This window comes from Arvicola amphibius, chromosome 1 (genome assembly GCF_903992535.2).
Source record: "Arvicola amphibius chromosome 1, mArvAmp1.2, whole genome shotgun sequence".
Taxonomy (NCBI): Eukaryota; Metazoa; Chordata; class Mammalia; order Rodentia; family Cricetidae; genus Arvicola; species Arvicola amphibius.
The window spans coordinates 126483073-126504793 of NC_052047.1; positions in this window are offsets into that span (position 1 = coordinate 126483073).

Genomic DNA, 21721 nt, shown 5'->3' on the forward strand with positions numbered 1-21721 from the left:
TGATGGGCTTTAATGGTGTATTTGTGTTGGTCACTTCTTCCCCACCCCTACCCCTACACTGGAGCGCAAGGAATGACTTTGTTCATGATGAACAGAGGGAACAGATTTCCGAGTCTTTGGGGGTTTCTATGTTCAGGGCAGGATGTTTCTTACAACCATACAAACACTATGGCTTGAGAAAGAGGTATTAGGCTTTCCATCACCCCATGAGTGATGGACTGATAACCCAGATTCAAAAACAGCTGCACAAATATTTTTCCCAGATAAGAAAAGTTGAGCTGAAGGCAACAGATGTGCCAAAGTCAACAAAGGTACAGATCAAATGATACGTGCTCACATGGATAAAGGACGGGGTGTACACATACAGAGAGACTGGACTTCATGGAGCTGACATGGGGCATGCTCTGTGAGCAGAACAAAGAGGGAGTGTGTGTCAGCCCTCGCTGAATCGCCTATAGAATTTATAACACACCTATGTCCAAGCCAAGCATGGTGGAAGACACTGGAACCATAGCAATTGAGCCTGAGACAGCCTCGGGGCTTTGAGGCCAGCCTATGTCACATAGTGAGACATTGGCTAAAAGCAAGTAAATACATAAACAGAAGAGGAAAAGAATGGAAGAAGGGGAGAGGACTGAGGCAGGAGGAAGGGAAGGAAGAAGTAAGGAAAAAAGGAAGGACACTGTTTCCTGGACTAGATCTGTGGTGAGGTTTACTTCCAAGGAAAGTGGCCCCAGGGTTTTGTTTTTTTGTTGTTGTTGTTTTTGTTTTGTTTTGTTTTGTTTTGTTTTTATCACTACAAGGAAGGATATATCATCCTTGCAGAAATGTGTTCTATTTGGGATTTCAGTAGTAGCTAGGCTGACTAGTAGTCAGCTAGGTGACATCATAACCCTGCCAAAGGGCAATGCTCTAGAATACCTCTAAAGACATTCTTCTACAGGCTAAGAACAGCCATTTCCAGCCTGCCCTCCTGTTCTGTTTCGAATGGACACATCTTGATTAAGCTCTTCAGTCTCCCCAGTCTGCCTGTCTTCATAAGCCCATAAGAGTCACGTTTAAATGATGCTTCCAAACAACATAGCCTCTAAGTTTGTGTCCTTACATAAATATTCCATATAAAGATGACACACTCATTTTAATATGGTTAACAAGAGGTAAATAAACCATTTTCCTTTGTGAAATAAAAGTCTGGAAAACCCTCGCTCTTAAGTCATTTATATTCCATTCAAGAACAAAAAGATTTTTTTTAAAAAAGCAAAAACAAAACTTCCATTTGGCAATATGTTTGATTCTTGATACTGAAAAGAAATGCAAATTTGGCATGTATAAGGTCTGATTTTTTCGGTGGCTACTATTCCTTTGACTTTCTGACTCACAGTGAACGACTGGGTTTTGTCCCTGAGTGTGAAGGCTTGCTGAAGGAATCATTATCTATCCATAAAAGCTAAGCCAACTTGCCAACATAGAGTCAGGTTAATAATACTTCTGCCCCATTTAAATGTGAGCATGGCAACTCCCAGAGAGACTGAACTTGGTATTTGATTTCAATTAGCAAAGCATAAATTATATTTAATGCTCTGCTCCCCGCCCTTCCCAGGAATGGATGATTCATGACTACTGCGTGTGTTTCTAAATGAGAAAAGAGTCCATCCTTTTGAATACTGTAGTATAATTGCTACTGTGTTCATTTCAGCTTAAAGGTGTCTTTGTACACCTGAAAGATATAAAAGCCATGACACTGTAGCTAAAGTTTACCAGTTCAAAGCTCAACACACACACACATAAACACACACACACACACACACACACACACGTAAACACACACACACACACACACACATAAACACGCACAAAATCTAAGAAAATTACGTAGCAGACTCATGCATCTTTAGCTTGTGAATGAACACCATTATCAGTGGAGGTATGGCTGTTTATAGGATCCTCTACAAGTTTAAGGAAGAAACATTTTCAACTAACTTCTGTAGATGAATGTGGCCACTCATTCCTATAATATTAGAAATCTCTGTCTGAACCTCCCTTTCTAAGCCTCCAACTCCTGTTTTTTCAGGGTCTCCTCCTATTATACCACCCTGTTATTTCCCAAGGAAAGCTTCTCCACTGGTTCAGTGCTGTCAGAAAGGGTAACCAGCTGTCTTTTATCCCTGTCTATATGTGTGAATTCTACAAATGAAACTACCAGTCTGACTTATCTCCCATTTTTATCTCTGTAACAGAAGTATATTTAATCCTTACCTGGGTACCACCCAAGGTTTCCATGGAGATGGAAATGACTTAATAGATAGGGAGGCATCTGAAAAGAATAAAATGCTTCATTGACAGGAAGGATGCTGATGCTGATGACAATGATGATAATGGTGTTGGTGATGCTGATGCTGCAGAGTAAGGATGAAGATGATGGTGGTGATGGAGATGAGGATGCTAATCACTACAAAGATGAAGGATGAGGAGGAAGAGGGAGGTAGTTTCATAATACCCTTTCCAGAACAATATATCTTTATAGTGTTCTGAAATGGTGTTGTTCGGTAATTAATTCCAGTTTTACTCACATTGAATAATCATGAAAATGCTGAGAGAAAGTGAAGCACACTTAATCTGCATAAAGCTCAGGACAGGAAATGTTTTAAAAAGCTGCCTATAAACAGAACTAAGATGGCTGAAATTCACACATTCATATGCAAAATCTCCCTCCACTCTACCTTGAGGGAAATTCACCTCACTCTTTCTAGCTTTTCCCTTGTTCTGTATCAAAGGCATTGCTTTAGATTTTACAAGGACCCAGGATTCAACAGTGCAGGAAAAGCTTTCAAGTCATGAGTTCACTGTCTGAAGTTCTGGCTCCTAAATTCTACATGATCGACCAGGTCGGTTGAGAACCTGGGTCCAAAATTGTATGTTTCAGAGTATGTCTGCTTTCTCATAGAAATGAGGGATTTTCATTTCCAGGTAAGAGGTACATGAGATCACAACCTAGAAATCATGAAATATGATGTGGTAATACAATGTAGGGCCTATGACATCCAAGGAGGAAATACAGAAGAAACCATTGGGTATCTGCAATGGGAAATGAGCAGGGATCCCTGAATACAGGAAAACAACTGGGCTTTAGATTCAGTCTGTTTCCTCCACTCTATTACTCCATACACATCTATAGGGTCGTCACATGGCAACAAAAAGAAATAGGGTGAAGGCGGAGAGAAGTTTGAGAGATAGCTCAATGTTAAATTCACCATCTGTTCTTCCAGAGGACCCAGTAAAGGTGCTCTAGAGAAGGGACCAACAGAGTGGATGCATGTCACAAAATATATTTAGTAGACTGGATTTCACAGTGAAAGCTGGGGAGTCCAAAAAACGGTCTTCTGCATATGGCACATGGCATATGGTCGAAAAAAATGACAAGGTTCATAATGCCGTATGCCTCCGCAGTCAAAGGTATCAAAGGCCAGAGTATTCTGGAGATCTGTTGGTCTTCAGTCGATGTTGGAAGACAGGGGGATCTAGGTTCTGCTGCTAGCACTAATAATGAGGAGAAGCACTCACAAGTAGGGAAACAAGGCGAGCGGGTCAAAAGCAATGACTTTACCTATCTCGAAGCTACTTCAATAATGCTTTCTACTTCTCTCCTATCAGAAGTGCAGGAGACACAGCAGCCCAACCGACTGATTTCTGCTGTGAATATTTCCACAAATGCTGTGAGGAGGGCTCTCCCAGTGGCAGTGATGAACTATCTGCTATGCTTGCCTCGCTGATGTGAAATACACACACTTTCAAACAATTGCTCAAAGTCAGCAGGTCCTGCGGGGGTGTTAACCATGCTGGGAGCCTCCCCATGCAGTTTTCTGGCCAGTGAATATAGCTTTCCACTGTGCTTTGCCATCTCTACATCCACTTGGAATTGGAACACCGTGACCAAGTTGTCTACCCCCTTGAAATGCAGGGATGGTTTAACAAACGCAAATCTATAAATGTAACAAACTGCCTCAATGGACTTAAAGGCAAAAATGACAGGATCTTCTCACAGATGCAGGAATAACCACTGTTAATAGGATGCTGTCCCAAGGTGTCATTCTATCCACCCAGGAACCAATCAATTAAACGTGAGAAGGAAGTTTCAGGTAATGACAGATGTTAGACCAAACCATGGGGCTATAAAACCTCTTGTTATTCCATGCATTTGACAAACGTGTGTCTTATCACTGTAATAGGTTTTCAAGAAGCCCCATTATCTGTTCACATGAACGTCAGTGGGAGAAAGCCCTCACAGTATGGGAATACATAAGAATAGTCCAGCAAGCACCTTGAGATGCCCTCTCAAGGGGCAGAGGGCCTCAAATTTGACTTGTAAGGGTCATAAGCAACAGCAAACACCCAGCTCCTTTAGTCTCAGATGGAGAGATGATTTTACATTAAGGGTACGGAATTTTCCTGATAGCCCGTTCTCTTTTCCGCACTCCCGTAGCTGGAAGAAGCACAGATTGTTTATCAGAAAGTGAAATATGACAATCTGGAACCCTCCCTGTGCTTAGGACATATACAGGCAAAGGCTGGACAATGTGTAGCCGCCATTGGACTTCTGGCTTGGTGGAAGGACAGGGTCCTCTTCCCAGGCCCTCTACAAACACTTTGCAGCTACATCCTTAGTCAAAACCCCCTCAGCACTGTGTCTCATGAGCCAAGTCACTTCCACTGAAATATTTGCAAGGGACAGGTTTGGGTACCAGTTTGTTTACTAAGATCATGGGGATAGCCCTCAAACCACCCAAGAGCTTCAATAAATGCTACGAAACAAGTGCTGTGTGCTTTTTCTGATAACTCACGGAAAAGGTGATATTTAGCAACCACTTTGATTTCGTTCCATCATGGGAGAAAAGAGCCGGGAACTGTCCAGATGATGGCTGCAGATTCTGCTGTGATTTTTGCTCACCAAAGGCAATATTTTCCGATTGAGCAGGAGATAGCCTCTTTTCTGTCATCTAAGGAAGAAAATGCTGTGTAGTTTTTAATCCTCACGGGAGAGTCTCTAAAGGATGTCGGGGAGAGGACCTGCTTCTCGGATCGTGTGGGGAAAGGGCTTTGGAAATAAGGACTTTCATTATCCAAGGGCATCCTGTTGAGAGGAAAGAAAACCAAAGAAATAAAATGGGAATTGTTTATGCCACAGGAATCCGTCTGAGGACTGGGTCTAAATCATAGACTCACAAAGCGGTCTCCAGGCCAAGATAGATACTAGCACACAGTTATGCTGCCCTGGTGCTCCTGGGAAAGAAACAGAGTGGGGTCTCTATAAATTTCTGCTTTCTAACCTCAGGCAGGCCCCTGGTTCTGCTATTCATTGCTTTTATTGGTCCCTGAGCAGCTCTTTCTCCCAGGCCCCTTGTATTTGTATCAGAAACACCCTCTCTCTGCGAGTGTTCTTGTCTAATGTGCACCATCCTCCCTGTTATCCCCCTGGACGAGGGGCTGGCTTCACAGAGAAAGTCTAGAGCAGCCTTTTATCCCTCTCATTGTGGACTTGTGCCCCGTTATCCCCTGAGTGGAGACAACCATCTGACCACTTAGTGCTCTGCTCCCGCTGTGGTAGGGCCACAGGTGCAAAGACAGTCTAAGACACTGGAACCTTTATGCAGCTGAAGTGTTTACTAAGACCACTCTCACCAACATGGAGGCCATTTGTATCATGCGCATACATGTTCGCACATGCGTGGATGTGTCTGCCATTGTATCTGTTCACGTCTGAGTGTACGCAGGGAGGGAAAAACGGAAGCCAGAGGTTTATGTGCAGCGCCTTCCTCAATGATTCTCCATCTTACTTGAAACAGTCTCCCACTGAGACTAGAGTTCTCTGATCTGGTTAGACTGACCAGCCACCAAAACCCTGGAGATCCTCCTGTCTCCACCTCCGAGACACTGAGATATTTAATGGTCGGTGTTACCATGCCCAGCTCGGGGTGCGGATTCTTAAGATTGAGATCAGGCCTTCATGCTATTACGTGTACTTTTCTGACAGCCATATTCACATTCCTTGGAGGTCATTCATTTGGCCCTCATCTACAAAAACTCTTTCAGCATTTGATGCGTTGGACCATTGCTTTGCTCCATGAAATGGTCTTTGTTGGGGTCTCAGTTGGTAGCCCAGGCTGGCCTGTAGATCAGGCTGGTGTCACACTTGTGGTGATACGCACTACCACGATTCATTTCAAATTTGTTGTTAGATGCGAAAAGCAAATTTCATTTCTTTAGACACCTTGTGTAATTTTTTTTCTGGCATAGGAAATCAGCATAAATCACAGACACCTCAGGGACTGGCAGCCAATAAAAATAAGAGGACACTGGACCTAGTATCTTGAGAAACCATTGTGATTTCACAGTATTCATCATCATTGTGGGTTCAGAAGGAGGGGTATCGAGCATACATGAAAGGTGAAGAATTGGCCTCGGTTGTGTAGATGCCGTTCCATTGTCTACGTTTCAGTTCATTTCCTTGGACCCTCCTAATCTGCCCATCTCCCCACAGAAAAGGATACATCATGTGATATACCTTAGCATCCAGGGTCCTTTTAGTACCACCTCAGATATGGAAGTTCCAAAATCCCCACCAACTTCTCCAACTTTGAGAATCTGTCATTTTTCAAATCTGGAGGTGATCATCTCATACAGCTATGGGTCAACATATTGAATATCCTTAGTAAATGAATCCTAATAAAAACCAGACTGTAAACACCCCTTGTTAAGTTAAACAACCATCAAGGGCTTACCTTGAGTTAAAGATAAATATTAAGAATAGAAACAGACTGTATTTCTTTGGTAAGCATTTGGGGCATAACCCACCAATGGCTTTCATGCCCTCCACTTACTCCTTCCTGCAGTACCTCTCTGGACTTCTCTGGACTGCTAGTGACTCTGCTTACTATTCATCTCCAGAGCTGAGTCCTATATATATCCATTCCAGGTGACCTCATATATTGTCATAGTTTTAAATATCATCCCTATGTTGATGACTACCAGTGTATCATTTTTAGCCCGGATCTCTCTCTTGCATTCTAGGATTTCATATTAATCTTTGACTTTCCCACTTGGAGGTGTATCAGTCACCTGAATCTTAATATTTTTGAATCAAGGCACATAGGATATAATCTATTCCAGTCTGTTCCAAGATTTCTCTATCGCAGTGAGCAGATACTTTCTTTCCAAGACCAAGCCTTACATCCATTCCTTAAAGATTGCATTAAAACTTTTTCATGTAATATATTTTGATCACATTCTTTTCCCCTCAAAACATTTTCCCAGATAACAGATCACAAAACCTCTCTCTCTCTCTGAAAAAATACAACCCATGAACTACAACAAAAAAAAAACAAAAATCAAAATAGACAAACTTTAAAAAAGAAAAGGAAAATCAATAAGACAAAAATACAAAAACAAAAGAATAAAACATTCTTCTGTTGGCCAGCTGCTCCTAGGCAGAGGGTCTGCCCTGAAATGTGATTGATCTGCAGTGTAACTGCAATGAAGAGCACTGATCTTCCCTTCCCCAGCAGGTACCAGTGACAAATAGCTTCTTCTTGTTTAAGTGTGGGACATTTTGTCTGTGTCCCCTTCTCCGTGCTGGGGTTTTGTCTGGTTTAAACCTGAGCAGGTCACATTCATGCTTAAATGTGTATTAGCTGATGGATGGATAATGAAAACGTGATGCATTTACATAATGGAATATTATTTAGCTGTTAAGAAAATTGAAGTTATGAAAATTGCAGGGAAATGGATGGAGCTCAAAACAAGCATCCTGATTGAGGCAACCCAGATCCCCAATGACAAATATTTCATGGTTTATCTTATATGTAGATGCTAGCTTTTTTGTTTTAGATATGTTTCTTTCACTGAAAATGAATACAGAGATTAATAAGGGATCCTGGCTGAAGGATAAAGAGTGGCTTTTCCAAGGACGGAAAATAGATAGTCGTAGTTACTTTACTCTCATGACTTGGCCAAGTTATTTAGTATACAAGACTTAAACTCATTAGGACAGGATAATTATTAAAACATTTATTACATGTTTCTTGATTGATATTGTTTATGTTGGCTGTAATTCTAATTTTTATACCTGATATTTGTTCTTATTGTATATAATATTTTATTAGGCTTAGAACTTTCTTATTTAAACAAAGGGGGGAGGTGCTGTAGGAATTCCTATTGTCAGTAGCCTTTAAGTTACCCACCCACTTGGGCATGGCCTCTTATACTATATATGCCGATGTAAAGTGCTCATCTGGCCTCTTTTCTGGCTGCGGGATTTGGTTGCTATTCCTCATTCCAGCAGAGGACTGTGATCTGTGAATCTACCCCTAAATGAATAACCCTCTATTATACTCAATTCTGAGCTAGTGTGGGATTTCTCTTAAGCGTCCATCTTCAATTCATGCCTGCCACTATGAGTCCTGACAGAAACACTCTCCCATGATTCCTGACTGACCCAGTCCCATCCTCAGTGTAACTGTTTTACGGGGTTCCTTGAGGTCATTTAATTCCCCTTCTCGACTCCTCAGAGTCACTCATTCCTATAAGGCAGGGGCGGGGGGATTCCTTAGAGGTAGGATTAATATCTCATTCCTGTCTGCTCTTGTGATGCCAAGCCCTGAGGCAGTAACAGCAAATATCAAACAAAGAGTGGAATTAGGGGCACGGTGATGGGGTACGTGCATTATTTAGTGCAAAGAAGAGCAGGCAAAGACACTTCAAATCTACACTTGATCCCGTTTCCTTCTTCTCCGTCTCATTTGCCCAAGAGCTTTCTTTTAACTCTGTGAGGGCTCGCTGTTGTGACTTAAAGACACAGTGGAGCTGGTGACACTCCTAAGTATTAAAAACTTTGAATTCCTCTGTTTCCTTGGTGATTGGAGTCTGGCCTTCCATGTGCAAACATCGCCAAGGCTCTCAAGAAGGGAGGTGAAAGGTCCAGATAAGACATCTTTCTTTTCCTCTTAGAGCTGTTTGGAGACTACACTGCCTGCTTAACTCCTTTCCACCTTTATCGTGTTATCATCATGAATAAAACTGGCATCTCCCTGATGGGGTAGCACTCGCTAGTGAGAATTCTTTCTAACATGCCCTGGACTCTGGGTTTGATGCCCACCACTGCTAGGGGAGAGGAGAACTTCTCTTTTATGGTCAATTAACTATCACCGGCTTATAAAGCCCTGTTTATTGGTCACTTACCAAGAGTCAGGTACTGCTTCCTCCACCAGGAGTTCTACCCGGCCATACATCCCCAGGGCACAGCCCCTCATGCTCCAGATGTTTGCTTTAGTGCTCCATATTGGGAGGCTCCCTGGCCGTCTAAAGCAGCGTCAGCACTCGCCCACTCCCACGTTCTGGCCTTGCGCCCTTCTGCCTCATTGTTCATGGGTTTTTTCAGTGCCTGCTGTTATAATACAGTGTACATCACCCTCCCTCCAGTCTCCGGCGCCACAGGTCCCACACTTCTAGATCAGTGTTTTCCGTACAGTGAGCAACGGTCCTTGGGGAACCATGCATTTACCAAGTGACTAAAGAAATACTACGCCCTTGAATAGATGACTTTCCTCAGTGTTGTTCACTGGTAGGGTTGGCAGTAGTACCATGCCACTTTACAGATGAGAAAACTGAGACCAGTTGTGATGAGTCGCTTTAATGTCCCGTAGCTGGTAATGGCAGACTTGAGACTCCAACTCAGGGTCTATCTGAACCCTTCCCTGCTTTGAGACATCTTAAGGCTTCACTTGGAAACGAGACAGGATTTTATATTCTGAAGTATGTAGTGGGGCATATTTCCAGAGTTGTTAGTTAGCTATTGTCTGTCACCATGGATACCCTGGAAGGGAAGAGAATTGCTAAGCCATTGCCGGGCTGTCATGGATGGGCTACAGGGACTGACTCCCTTAACTTTGTAGCCTGAAGGTTATAAATTATTTTCCTCTCTCTGTTGTCACTTGGCACTGATTTAGACTGTGAGTCCCACCATACAGATTAAGAAACAAAAGACAAATAGTTAAGTTGCCATCCCAATGAAAGTTGCATGGTTCAACCCAGTTCCCTTTGATTTACTTGTTTTCAGCCAGTGAAAAGCCAAGTCAAGCAATGAACTTATGGGAAGAACGGGGATGCACAGCCAGGGCTTCTGTTACCCACACTGCAGAAGGGGTATTAGCTATTTCTGCTAGAAGCTTTCTTGAAAAGATCATCATTCAGTATAGTTGGTAGAGCCAGTCCATTCTTACATCTCTTCTTTCAAAACTGTTAAGGTATCATTAGACTCCATTCAAACTGAGAAACTGGTTGTCTCGGGTTAGGGTGACCACTGCTGTGATGAAACACTGTGGTCAAAAGCAAATTGTGGAGAAAAGGGTTTATTTCACTCAGAATTCCACATAGCTGCGTATTATCAAAAGCAGTGAAGGCAGGAGCTCAAACAGGACAGGAACCTGGAGGCAGGAGCTGCTGCAGAGACCATGGAGGATGTTGCTCACTGGCTTGCTTCCTATGACTTGCTCCGCCTACTTTCTTATTCAACCTAGGACTTCCAGCCAAGCCACACTCATATTGGGCTGGCCCCTTTCCCATCAATCACTAAATAAGAAAATGCCCCACAGGCTTGCCTACCGTTCAGTCATATGGAGACATTTTCTTAATTGATGTTCCCTTCTCTCAGATGACTTTAGCGTGTGTCTAGTTGACATAAAACTGGCCAGCACACTTATCATCATATATAGATAGTGTGACTGAGGATGATCTTAGGAGGCTCTCCGAGAACATTTCTCTATTCAACTGATAGATTATTTCTTGCATTCTTGATCTTGTTTTTGCAGCCAGAGAAAGACACATTACCTGATACTATTTCATCAAACCATGTAACCTATATTTTAAGAAAATTATTGGACTCTGCCAGAGTAGGAAACAGATTACTTTCTATACTATCCCAAATTAAACTAAAATGGCAAAATACATGTGAGGGAAAGTTGGATTTTTGTAGGGTAACCAAAACATTTCCAGGCGTCACTAACTTTGGCTTGTAAAATTATTTCATTTGGTTATGTCCCATCCCTTTGTTTGTAAACAGAACTAGAGTGATTACAGATAAGACATGGCTCACTACTTCTCTCCTTTCTCTTAAAGTGCCGAGTCTCACACCAGCTCACCTTATGATGTGTGTCTGCCCTACCTTGTCCAATGAATAGCAACACAGACCACAGATTCTGATGAAACAACATACTAAACACTCGGGGCCTGTAACTCAGTTTGTGGACGACATAGTGAGCAATACGAACTGATCCAGCAGTACCCATCATCTCAACAGCACCTTCCAGCTGTTTTTCAGAGCACAGCTGCACTTGTAGAAGAACTTAACTGTTGTTCCCGGCATCCCCGTACGACCTTAGACCTCAAACTCTAGTCTGACTATGAGTCTGAAAACACAAATATCTGCACTATGGAGATTCTGTTTCCGTAACTGAGGACCAGAAAATCTGCATCCTTTCTTTCTTTTCCTCCCTCTCCCTTCCTCCCTTCTCTGAAACGGGTACAAGTTCTTACTTTGTAAAGTAACTCAGCCTGGCCTCTAATGCTGCAGATTCTAAGCTCTGGGGTCATAGACCTGTACCATGCTCTACTTGAGATTCCACATCTCTGACAAGCTCCCAGCAGCATTAGTGTTACAGATCCACGAATCACACACCTAGTGCACAGGGGCAGCCACTGCTTCTCAGTTTTTTTTTCTTTTTTCTTTTTTTTATTTCCCCCCTTCAACCCTCCCCTCTGCTTCTCAGGTTTTTAAAAGACAGTAGGATCTTCTGTCTGGGAATAATAGCAAATCCTTTCTCTGAGCCTGAACAAGTAACCAGGGGATATGGCAGCAGATTCTCTGGTAAAACTTCAACAGAATCTTTAGTGAATTTCTATCATTCATTTTTTCACCCTTGTAGCTGGGCTAGCTGAGTGTGAAGAGAGAGGCAAGCTAATGTGTTGTAATGAATATTTTTACAAGCTCATTAAAGAAAGATGCATCGGGACTAATGAGGAAACAATTTTCTTCTCAACTCCCACTCCTGAGGTTAAAAGCTCCCAAGGTCAAAGATAAGCCATGCCCAACCTGCCTTCCAACAACTTTCCCTTGATGTTGATTAAGGATAATTTATCGCAGATTCAAGTGGGAAAATGGGAACAAGGTGACAGTAGTAGAAGAAAGAAAGGTCCATGTCCCAGTTGACAACCTGGATGACAAACATTCAAAAATATATATCTTTCTATGATCCCACGTGCGACCTCCACTTTGGGCAAGTGACTTCCCAGCGTGTTGTATTGTGGTGCCAGATAAAACCACTGGAAAAAATGTTATCCACAAAATTAGAAAGTAGTGAACTATAAAATTGCTAATTATTTTCTAGTAAATTTACTTTTAAATAACTTTAGACATCAATTACAGGCACCATTAGGCACCATTAAGCACTGGGCGTGTTTACCAAACAAGGGGGAGCCCATTGCTGGTTCCTGTCTCCTCTGTGTGACCTCGTCATTCAAGTTCATCCCGCCCACCCTTCTCCCAAGTGCTCCTTAAAGACGAGACGTCAGCACCAAGAGCTGGAATTAAGCAGTATAAAGAACAGCAGATTGTTTCCGTTTCCAGTGTCATTGCCCAGCCAAGCCCCAGGTGTCATGGATGAATGTGCTTTAGGGAAAGATTTTTACTCTAATTGTCAGTTCAGCATGCATTTTCCAAGTCAAAATATCCCTACCAATACTCCACATTAGAATTACATGGAGCATTTAAAAAATACGCCAAGAACCCATCATTTATACCATTTGCATTATAACCATTACATTATAATATTTTAAAAATTAATTTTTATATATTGTGTGTGAGGAGTGTTTTGGCTGCAGGTATGTCTGTATGCCACATGCCTGCAGTTCCCTTGGTGGCCAGAAGAAGCTGTTAGGCCCCCTGGAACTGCAGTTACAGATGGTTGTGAGCTGCTATGTGGGTGCTAGGAATCAAACCCAGGTCCTCTTGAAGAGTAGCCAGTGCTCTTAACAACTGAACCCTCTCTCTAATCCTAGCATGTTTTGGATTTTTCAAGAGTTATATGAAAAATTGTTAACACATGCAGCCAAACATTCTAACATTTCTGGCCACTCCCCACTACAGACTCACCAACCTTTGCCTTCTTCCTACCTCCTTTGCCACCAGTGGGTGGAGTTTGGGGATAATTGATAAGCCAGAGTTACGATGCTTTGGGTAAATATAACTGAGATATTCTTAGGTAAGGACAGTGCTTTTCCATCGCATACAAGCTGTGCCCCCCTTTGGGACCACTTACTACAAGCCCTTTGCTGTGCACTTTGATAGACAGGCAGCAGCCTCTGTCCTACACTCAACTTCCATTAGGAGCATGATGAAACCTTAGTTCCCCACGCATCAGACAGACCCAGGGAGGTCTGAGTGTTGAACGTCCCTGGTTTGGTGCAGACATTCAAGGTGGACTATAAGCCTCTAAGTTTATACATTGCCTCAGACACTAATTAACAGGTGTCATTTGACCTCAATAAGCTTTCGTTACTCGTCGTTGTCATCTCCTAGAGACTTGTTAAAGGAGAGAATAGGGGACAGGACATCTAAGCGCTAGGCATTGCTCAGCCAGTGGTAGCTCTCTTACAATGCATAGAGCACTGTATCTGATTCACAGAAACAGTGTATTTCTCCCTGTTTGCTTTTATTTCATGGAAATGGAAGCTTTTGTCCATACTTCCAGCCTTTCAAGAAAAGATGTGCGTGGGGGCTGGGAGGCTTCTACCAATCTCTTTTGTCCTTGCCAGAGTGAAGTGAGGCAGCCGATGTGATTGATGAGAACGTGTTATCTACTAAGCAATACTCGCTGGCTGGTATGGTCACTGCTCCTGAATGACATCTCTGTTTCTCAGTTCTCCTGTGCGGAAGGCGAACTGGAGGGGGTGGTGGTAAACTAATCTCCAGCTTCCCCCATCCAACTGTCAGTCAAACCTGAATCTGTCAATAGATCTGCAGCAAGAGCTTGAGGGTACTTGGGCCCTGCTTCCAATCCATGAACTCTCTGGAGATGGCCTTCTTCTGGGGAGGGAAAGGCAAGGAAGCAGTTAGCATCATCAAAGGTGATGGCTGACTTTCATTGAGCAAAATGTTTTCTTCCTCATTCCCTTTACTAAGCAACAAAGGCAGTGTTAACATGGGTCTTAAGGACAGCCCTCGTCATCACAAGCTGGTCTAATTATCTCCTCCGTACTCACAACAGCGTCAGAACTGGACAGACTCTTTGCCTTGTAGACCAGTCAGTCCTCCATTCTGTGTCTGAGGCCACACAGGCCCACTGTGTGTCTCATGGGCAAATACTGACCTTTTTCTACTTTGACAATGGGTGAGTCTATAGGGAGGAAGCGGAGAGGTTTACCATTCATCTGACCTCCAGGGTGTCTGAATAGCACATGGGTTTGTTGTGTCATACTCTGGATTGAGAAATTAGACATTCCCTCTCTCATATGATACTTGGGTCCCCTTCCATGATTTGTACATTAGTTCCTTTTCTGTTGTATGCTTGTAAGAATTAAGTCTGGAGGAAGAAATAAAGGGTGAGAATTTTGAGAACCTCAACAGCTAGAGCTGTTTTACTTAACCTGAGAGGCATAATCTCAAGATCTGTCTACACGGTGACCCAGGAGCCAGACCCAGCCATGCCGTGACAGAGTTAAGGAGAATGAAGATTATGTGCGTGAAGCTGGGGGGTTTGTAGCTAAGAGCAGAGAAGGGGGCTTCATTAGCAACAGAGTGGGGAAATGAGCTGTTTTCCCAGGATGAGATCATTTTGAAACCGCAGAATCTGTTGGCTCTTTTTGCAACACTATGTGTTGTTGGAGTTGGGGGCAAGTTTTTTGTTTGTTTCTTTGTTTGTTTTGTTTTCCTGTGGTCTCCAGAAAGCTGGTTTCCTGAACTTTGAATTCAGTTTAGGGCCTTGACTTTTTTTTTTTTAATTTGGGCTTACAATTATAGAGAGATAAAAATCCATCAAGGTGAGGAAGTGGTGGCCATGACAGCTGGAGTAGCCATCTGAGAGCTCACATTGTAAAGCACAAGCATGAAGCAGACACACACACACACACACACACACACACACAGAGAGAGAGAGAGAGAGAGAGAGAGAGAGAGAGAGAGAGAGAGAGAGAGAGAGAGAGAGAGAGAGAGAACTGGAAATGGTATGAGTCTTTAAATTCTCAAAGCCAGTCCCCAAGGCCATACTTCCTCCAACAAGGATACACATCCTAAGCCTCCCCAAACAGCAGCACCAGCTGGAGATCAAGTGTTCAAATCTATGAGCCTATGGGCAGCGTTCTGATTCAATGTACTGCCAGCTGTAAGGCCACAGTTCTTTGCTTTGTATTGCCACCAAAACCCCGAATCCCAGCTGTTGATCATCAGGGCAAAGGCTCAACTTTTCCTTAAACGGCAACACTTTTTTTTTTTTTTTCTTAGAAAGGCCTGGATATTCTAGTGGGAATTCTCTGGCCTGAGTGCTCCCCTTTGGATGGGGAGAGGTTAGATTTAGTGCTGCGAGGACATGCGAGGTCTCAGTTGTTGCGGCAATACCCTGCATGAACACCATGGCTGTGATTTCAGTGGGAAGTGCTGGTGGCCAGAGAGTGGCTCCAGTGACCTTTCCTCAGCTGGGTCTGGATCCCAGGGCAAACGTCTATGAAAATAGAGGCCAAGATGATTAATAGATTTTTTATTACATTTTCTTCCATTAAAAGTTATAATCAATATAACACCACTATGGGGAATTTGGAGCACAGAAGAAAATAACTCCCTCAAATGCCTCTAACACAACCCAAATTTAATTTTGTTCCGTTTTCCCTTCTATCTGTAATACATATACAATTTGTACACAGTTGCTACTGTCAGTTTATTCAATCAACAATTCCTAACTGATTATGTGTGTAGCCTTCTGCTAAGGGGTTAGAAGTATAGGAATATTTCATCCTTGCCACTGGCTGGCTAGCAGTTTCATGAGGGAAGCCAACCACACAGTCATTCTAACACTAAAAGGTCACGTGTGTCTGAACACAAGAAATGAAGACAATAGCTTGAGTCTTTGTATGTCCCACCGCTGTGTGACGGTGCCTCTGTAAGTGGGGTTACATGACAGCATGGTGTACTGCAAAGGCCCCACCTAAGTCCATTTCTCAGAGTTCTATAGTTGGAAGCAGTGGGAGAAAGCACCCAATACAAAAGGAATTGGAATTCATTGTTGATTTTGTAGTCAGAGACATAAAGAGAGAATTTGAATTTTTCTTGAGAATTAGGCCAAGCAACACTGAACTCTGTGGAAGGGATAATGCAGGTGAACAGGGTGCCACTGCCCAAATGTGGCAGGAAGCTGTTTATGGGCCCTCACTGTTTCTCATAATTAAGAGCCAAAGTTCTTGGGTCAGTTCCCTGACATGTTTTCCCACCTGTTGGCTTGTGCCCCTTTTTATCCCAGACAGGCTAGATCCTGAGTCCCTAGCTCTTCCCTCCTAGGCACTCTAAGCGGTCCCACACTCTGCCTTCAGTCTGAAGTGTCCCTCAGGGATACCTACAGCCTCATGATTTTCCTCTTTTCTGGCCTTGCTCTAAGTTTACCCTCAGGCATTTGAAACGAGAGCCATTTCTCCAGATCCTCTGAAGGCTGGTAAACTTTTACCAAAGTTAACATATTATATAGATATTATTTGTCGTGTTTATTGCTAAACATCCACATCCTCTTGATAGAAAGTCAAGAAAAACAGTGAATTCTCAGTGTGTGTAAGGTTACATGCTCAATCTTATTTTTGTTGAATCAATAATTGATCCACGATTCGTCTTTTAGAATTAGAAAAATGAGTTGCTAAGCCCAGCAAAGCCCTGGAAACTAACTGCCATGATTTATACTACTAGACTGCACTAAGACTCAGGTTCTTCACCAGTGAAGCTAACTAGAGGCTTAATGTGGCTTTCCTGGGCCAGGACATAAGTGAGCCAGCACATGCCAGGCCTGCAAGGCCAGGGGAGACTGGCTACAGTAGGCATTCAGAAGTCAGTCAGTCTGACCCTGTTCTGTCCCTTAGTGACAAGGATACCCTAGCATGTGACTGAATTTATTAGTTGACATTTTCAGGAAAGTCATAATATATTTTAATGTCACTCCTCCCTGGTATTTCCCGCTCTCATTGTTCCTCCTCTCCCCCACGGCTCCCCTGTCTCTTCTCTCGAATTGTCGTCACACTTTTATGTTTTCTTCTTAAATCTTGGTTCTACTTATGAGAAACGCTATGTAGCATTTTTCTTGCTGTCTTACTTCACAGGACAAGATGATCAGATCTGCCGATTTTCCTGAAACTGATGTGATATTTCCTTCCTAATGGCTGACAAAACTCCATTGTGAATAGATACCACATTTTCTTTATTCCTCTGTCGGAGGGTACTCAGGCTGGCTCAGACTCTTGGCTCTTGTGAATACTGCTGCAGTATACCTGGGTGAAGAGGAATCTTAGCAGGGCTGGTTTAGAACCCAGTGGCTACACACCCAGCAATGTTATGGCTGGATCATATGCTCCTTTGGTTTCCCGAGGAGCCTCTGTACTGATCTCTGTAGTTTGTAGTGGAATGTCTATATTCTTTAGATTCCTTACTGAAAAACTGGGGGCCTGCCAGGCCACTTTCTTTTAAGTACTTAAGGTTGAAGAACAACTGAAACGAGTCATGTGACAGACTATCATCACTTGAATATTAGTTAGATGTTTCCCTCTTTCTTCAGTATTTTATTTTCCTACAGAACTTGGTGTAGGTATGTGGGTAAAGCTACAGGCTTGATCTTTCGAGACTAAGAGTCTTTGACCAGAGAAATCTAAAGGAGGCTTTGAAGTGGGGCTTGGGAGGATGTGTGTTTGGGGGTGGGAGTAGTTCTGGTTGATTTGTTATTTCCAGGAGTGTGAATACACGGAGCAGTATGACGTGAAACCTGGGACTTCTGTGGCTTGAGGTGAGAGGGTAGAGGGCTGAGCATTAGAGGAGCCCATCTGGCTGCGCTCATACACCCCAGGCATTTTCCATTTCATCCAGGCCCCCCACAGCTTTAGCAGCTGTAAGACCATCTTGCACCTCAGAGGATAATAGCAATGCTTCCTTCCCCGGGCTGCTAATGTGTATGAAAACATCCTCAGTCCAGTGTCCTGACACTGGCTTAAGCTCCCTAGAACCAGATGATAAAATCACCAATTTGATGGCCTTTTTTATGCACTTAAGGTTTTCAAGGCTTAAACATAATCACTATGATGAAAACGGTCCCTCTGTTCAGTGCATTTGCTGGATCTGAGCATTTTGCTGTGCTCTCTGTTCAGGTTATCTCATGCCACAACAGGTCTGAGAGCTAAGGTCCATTAAGGTTCACAATTTAGGCCAATTCTCTCAAAAGATAGCTCAGGTTGAAAGCTGTAAATGGCTAGAAAAGAGGTTGGTTGGTGGTCCCAAGAACTAAGTTGTAAAGAAATTCAAACCCTGCGGCGAACTCCCCTGGCCAGCAGGGAAGAACGACCACTGAGTCGAGAATTCTTCTCAAATCACGCTTTATTGGAGCCTCTTGGTTGTAGGGAGAGCAGGAAGCGAAGGGCCCAGAGCACTAAACGGCAGCCGCTTATATAGGGAGAGCGGACATGGGTTGTGCCTGGATTGGCTACTCGCTCCTCTTTCGATGCCCCCGGCCACGGGATTGGCCAAGATTACTGCGCACTACTGCACATGTGAGAGGTTCCGTCTACAGCCTTGCCTAATATGGAGTTGTTTACTCGGTGGTGCAGGGGCTCGGCGCCATCTTGTAATGGTGGCCAGCAAATCGGCTCCCTGCAGTTCCCCCTTTTTTGTTTTATAGGCAACAAGGGGTCTTATTCCCGTTCTGGCTCCCACCTCATGATGAGGGGGCCGATCAAGGGAGGCCCAGGCTCGTGGTACTCCTTCTCCTGTGCAATGGGACAAACCCTAGGAGGTGCAAAGGCAGTACCTCAAGCCTTGTCTCAACATACCTTCCCTGGTGCAATGGGAACAAGCCCTACAGGGGTGCAAAGGCTATGCAGGACAAATGCCTACTGGTTCTTAAGAACCGATAACCATATTTGGGGAGAGTCACCACACTCCAAAGCGGCTAGGGCCTGTAGGACAGCAACCTTATCTCTATTTGTTTGGGCTCGAAGACAGCAAATCAGCCACAAGCAGACCATGCAACCTCCCAGACAGCATGCCAGAAATATCCCAACCCCCACCCATTCCTTGAAAAAGGAGAAAGCAGAATATAGCCAGTCAGAAAACTGTCCAAGGGTGATAGGCTGGACACGAGTGTTATTCAGGATAGTGATCTGGAACAATTGATTCTGGAGAAACAGCTCCGCTTCCCGCGACCAGTTCCCCGCCAGATACTCCCCAATTCTTCGTGACTCATTCCTGGAATTATTAAAGACAAGAGAAGTAATGCACACATGTTTCTGATAGGAGACACATCCGATCTGGACCAGACGGGTCAATTCATCCACCTGGGTCTGCACATAATCTATCCTCTGATTGGCAGCTATTATGCCAGAAAGGATATGAGTGTTGATTTTATTCTTGGTTTCTAATGCTTCAGATGTTTTTGAAACCACGTTGTTAATTGTGGTTGCCGTTTGCACCTGATTAGCCATGGCTATCCCAGCCGTGACGGCAGCCGCCGCTGACACTGCTACAGCAGTGACAATGGCTGCAGTAATACCAGTCACGTCGTTCATGCAAAAGCATTGTGATGGGAAATTGGTCCGGGTCAGCTTGGACCGGGAGGGGTACGAAGGTTGGGACCTTCACCATTATAGCCAGCTTTTGGGTGCCATTCCAACATTCAGACAAGTGGCAATTAACTGATCCATTTGTGCAATCCAAGGTACCCGAGGAGTCCGGGGTGGAATCAGTAAGCAAAAAGGAAAAAGGAGGGGTCACACAGACCGCATCTCCCCCTAGAGTGGCATTACTCAATTCTTCTTCTTGATAAATGCGAAGCCATTTCCCCTGGCCCGATGACTCTGATATGCTACCAGAAACATTAAGGAGCCAAGTCCTAGTTAATCGTAGCGTCGCCAGGGCTGAGATGTCCGCCGTGGCTCCTTCTTCATTAGAGAGCAGCCATTGATACCAGGACCATCCTGATCCAATAGTAGAATCTTGATTAGACTGATTATAAAGGTATCTCCTCATAGATGGGGATAGGGAGAACCCATAGGCAACCTGTGTCTTTTCCCAAGTCTTAGCTTGGCAGGCCGTAAATGTAGGTAGAAATGAAAAATCTGGAACACAGTATGGTGATGCCCTAAAACGAGTGGCATTTTTTAGGGGTGTGGATGCACCTCCCATTGGTACCAGGGACTCCACTCTCATGGCCAAGGTGGTAGCATTGATGGATGTAGCATTACTGGGCCCTCCTGACCCTGAGGTGATCCCCTGAGTCACCTGGGCTAATACTGCGCCCAGGGACCCTAACCCAACTTTACTCTGCATCAGGGGATCCATCCAATTGGTCAAGTTTTTGCGTAAAAGCCTAATGCAGGGTCCCTTCTCCTCAAGGGAGAAGCATAGAGTCCCATTTAGGGCTATCTTTGTAGCATTAAACAACTCCTGTTTAGCGTCCGAGTTAGGCAGACAGGGTGCCTCCAGATCGCAGGAGGTGGAACACAACGTGGGCAATATGGAAGAGTTAGCATGAACAGGCATCGGCATGGGCCAGGCCCTCATTACCACCCATAACGTCATTGGACTCACGTTCAGCAGGGCTGTCTCCATTGCCAGGATCAGCATCCATGTTGTTGCAGCCCTCATCTTCAGCTGTTGGTCTCAGGCTCCTTGTCAGCCGTGTCGGTACCCAATGAGGGACTTCTTGACTCTGTGGGAAAACACAAACAGCTCCCCCGGATCCCGCAATGACTGGATCCGGTCCATACCATTTGTTATCCAACACATCTTTCCACATAACAGACACTCTCTTATCTTCGGGGGTCATGTTAGCATGTCTATCAGCTGCTGTTTGGCCTTGACCATCAAAAATTAAGAAATTAAATGTAAAAAGTGCCAAGGCAATGCTATCCCTGGGGGACGCTGTTTCTGCTATTCCCCCTTTTTGTTTTGTTAGAATATCTTTGAGGCTTCTGTTAGCCCTTTCAACGATCCCCTGGCCTTGGGCATTATATGGTAGGCCAAAAGTATGTTCAACTTGAAGCTGTGTGCAAAAGGAGCGAAAGCCGTGGAGGAATATGCTGGGCCGTTGTCTGTTTTTAAATGCAGCGGTTTGCCCCAAGCTGCCCAAGCTTCCAGGCAATGGGTCTTTACATGGGTGACCTTTTCCCCCGCCAAAGGGGTGGCATGGATAATGCCTGAACAGGTATCAACAGACACATGTAAATATTTCAGCCTCCCAAATTCAGGGATGTGAGTCACGTCCATCTGCCATAGATCAGTCGGGCGCAGGCCCCGAGGGCTAACCCCTGTGTGAGGAGGGTGAAGAAAAGTCACACAAGAAGAACAGGCCTTCACAATATCTCTTGCATTGCTTCTGGACAGGGCAAATTTTCTACGAAGAGTATCAGCGGGTACATGATAGAGTCTGTGGAACTCTCAAGCAAG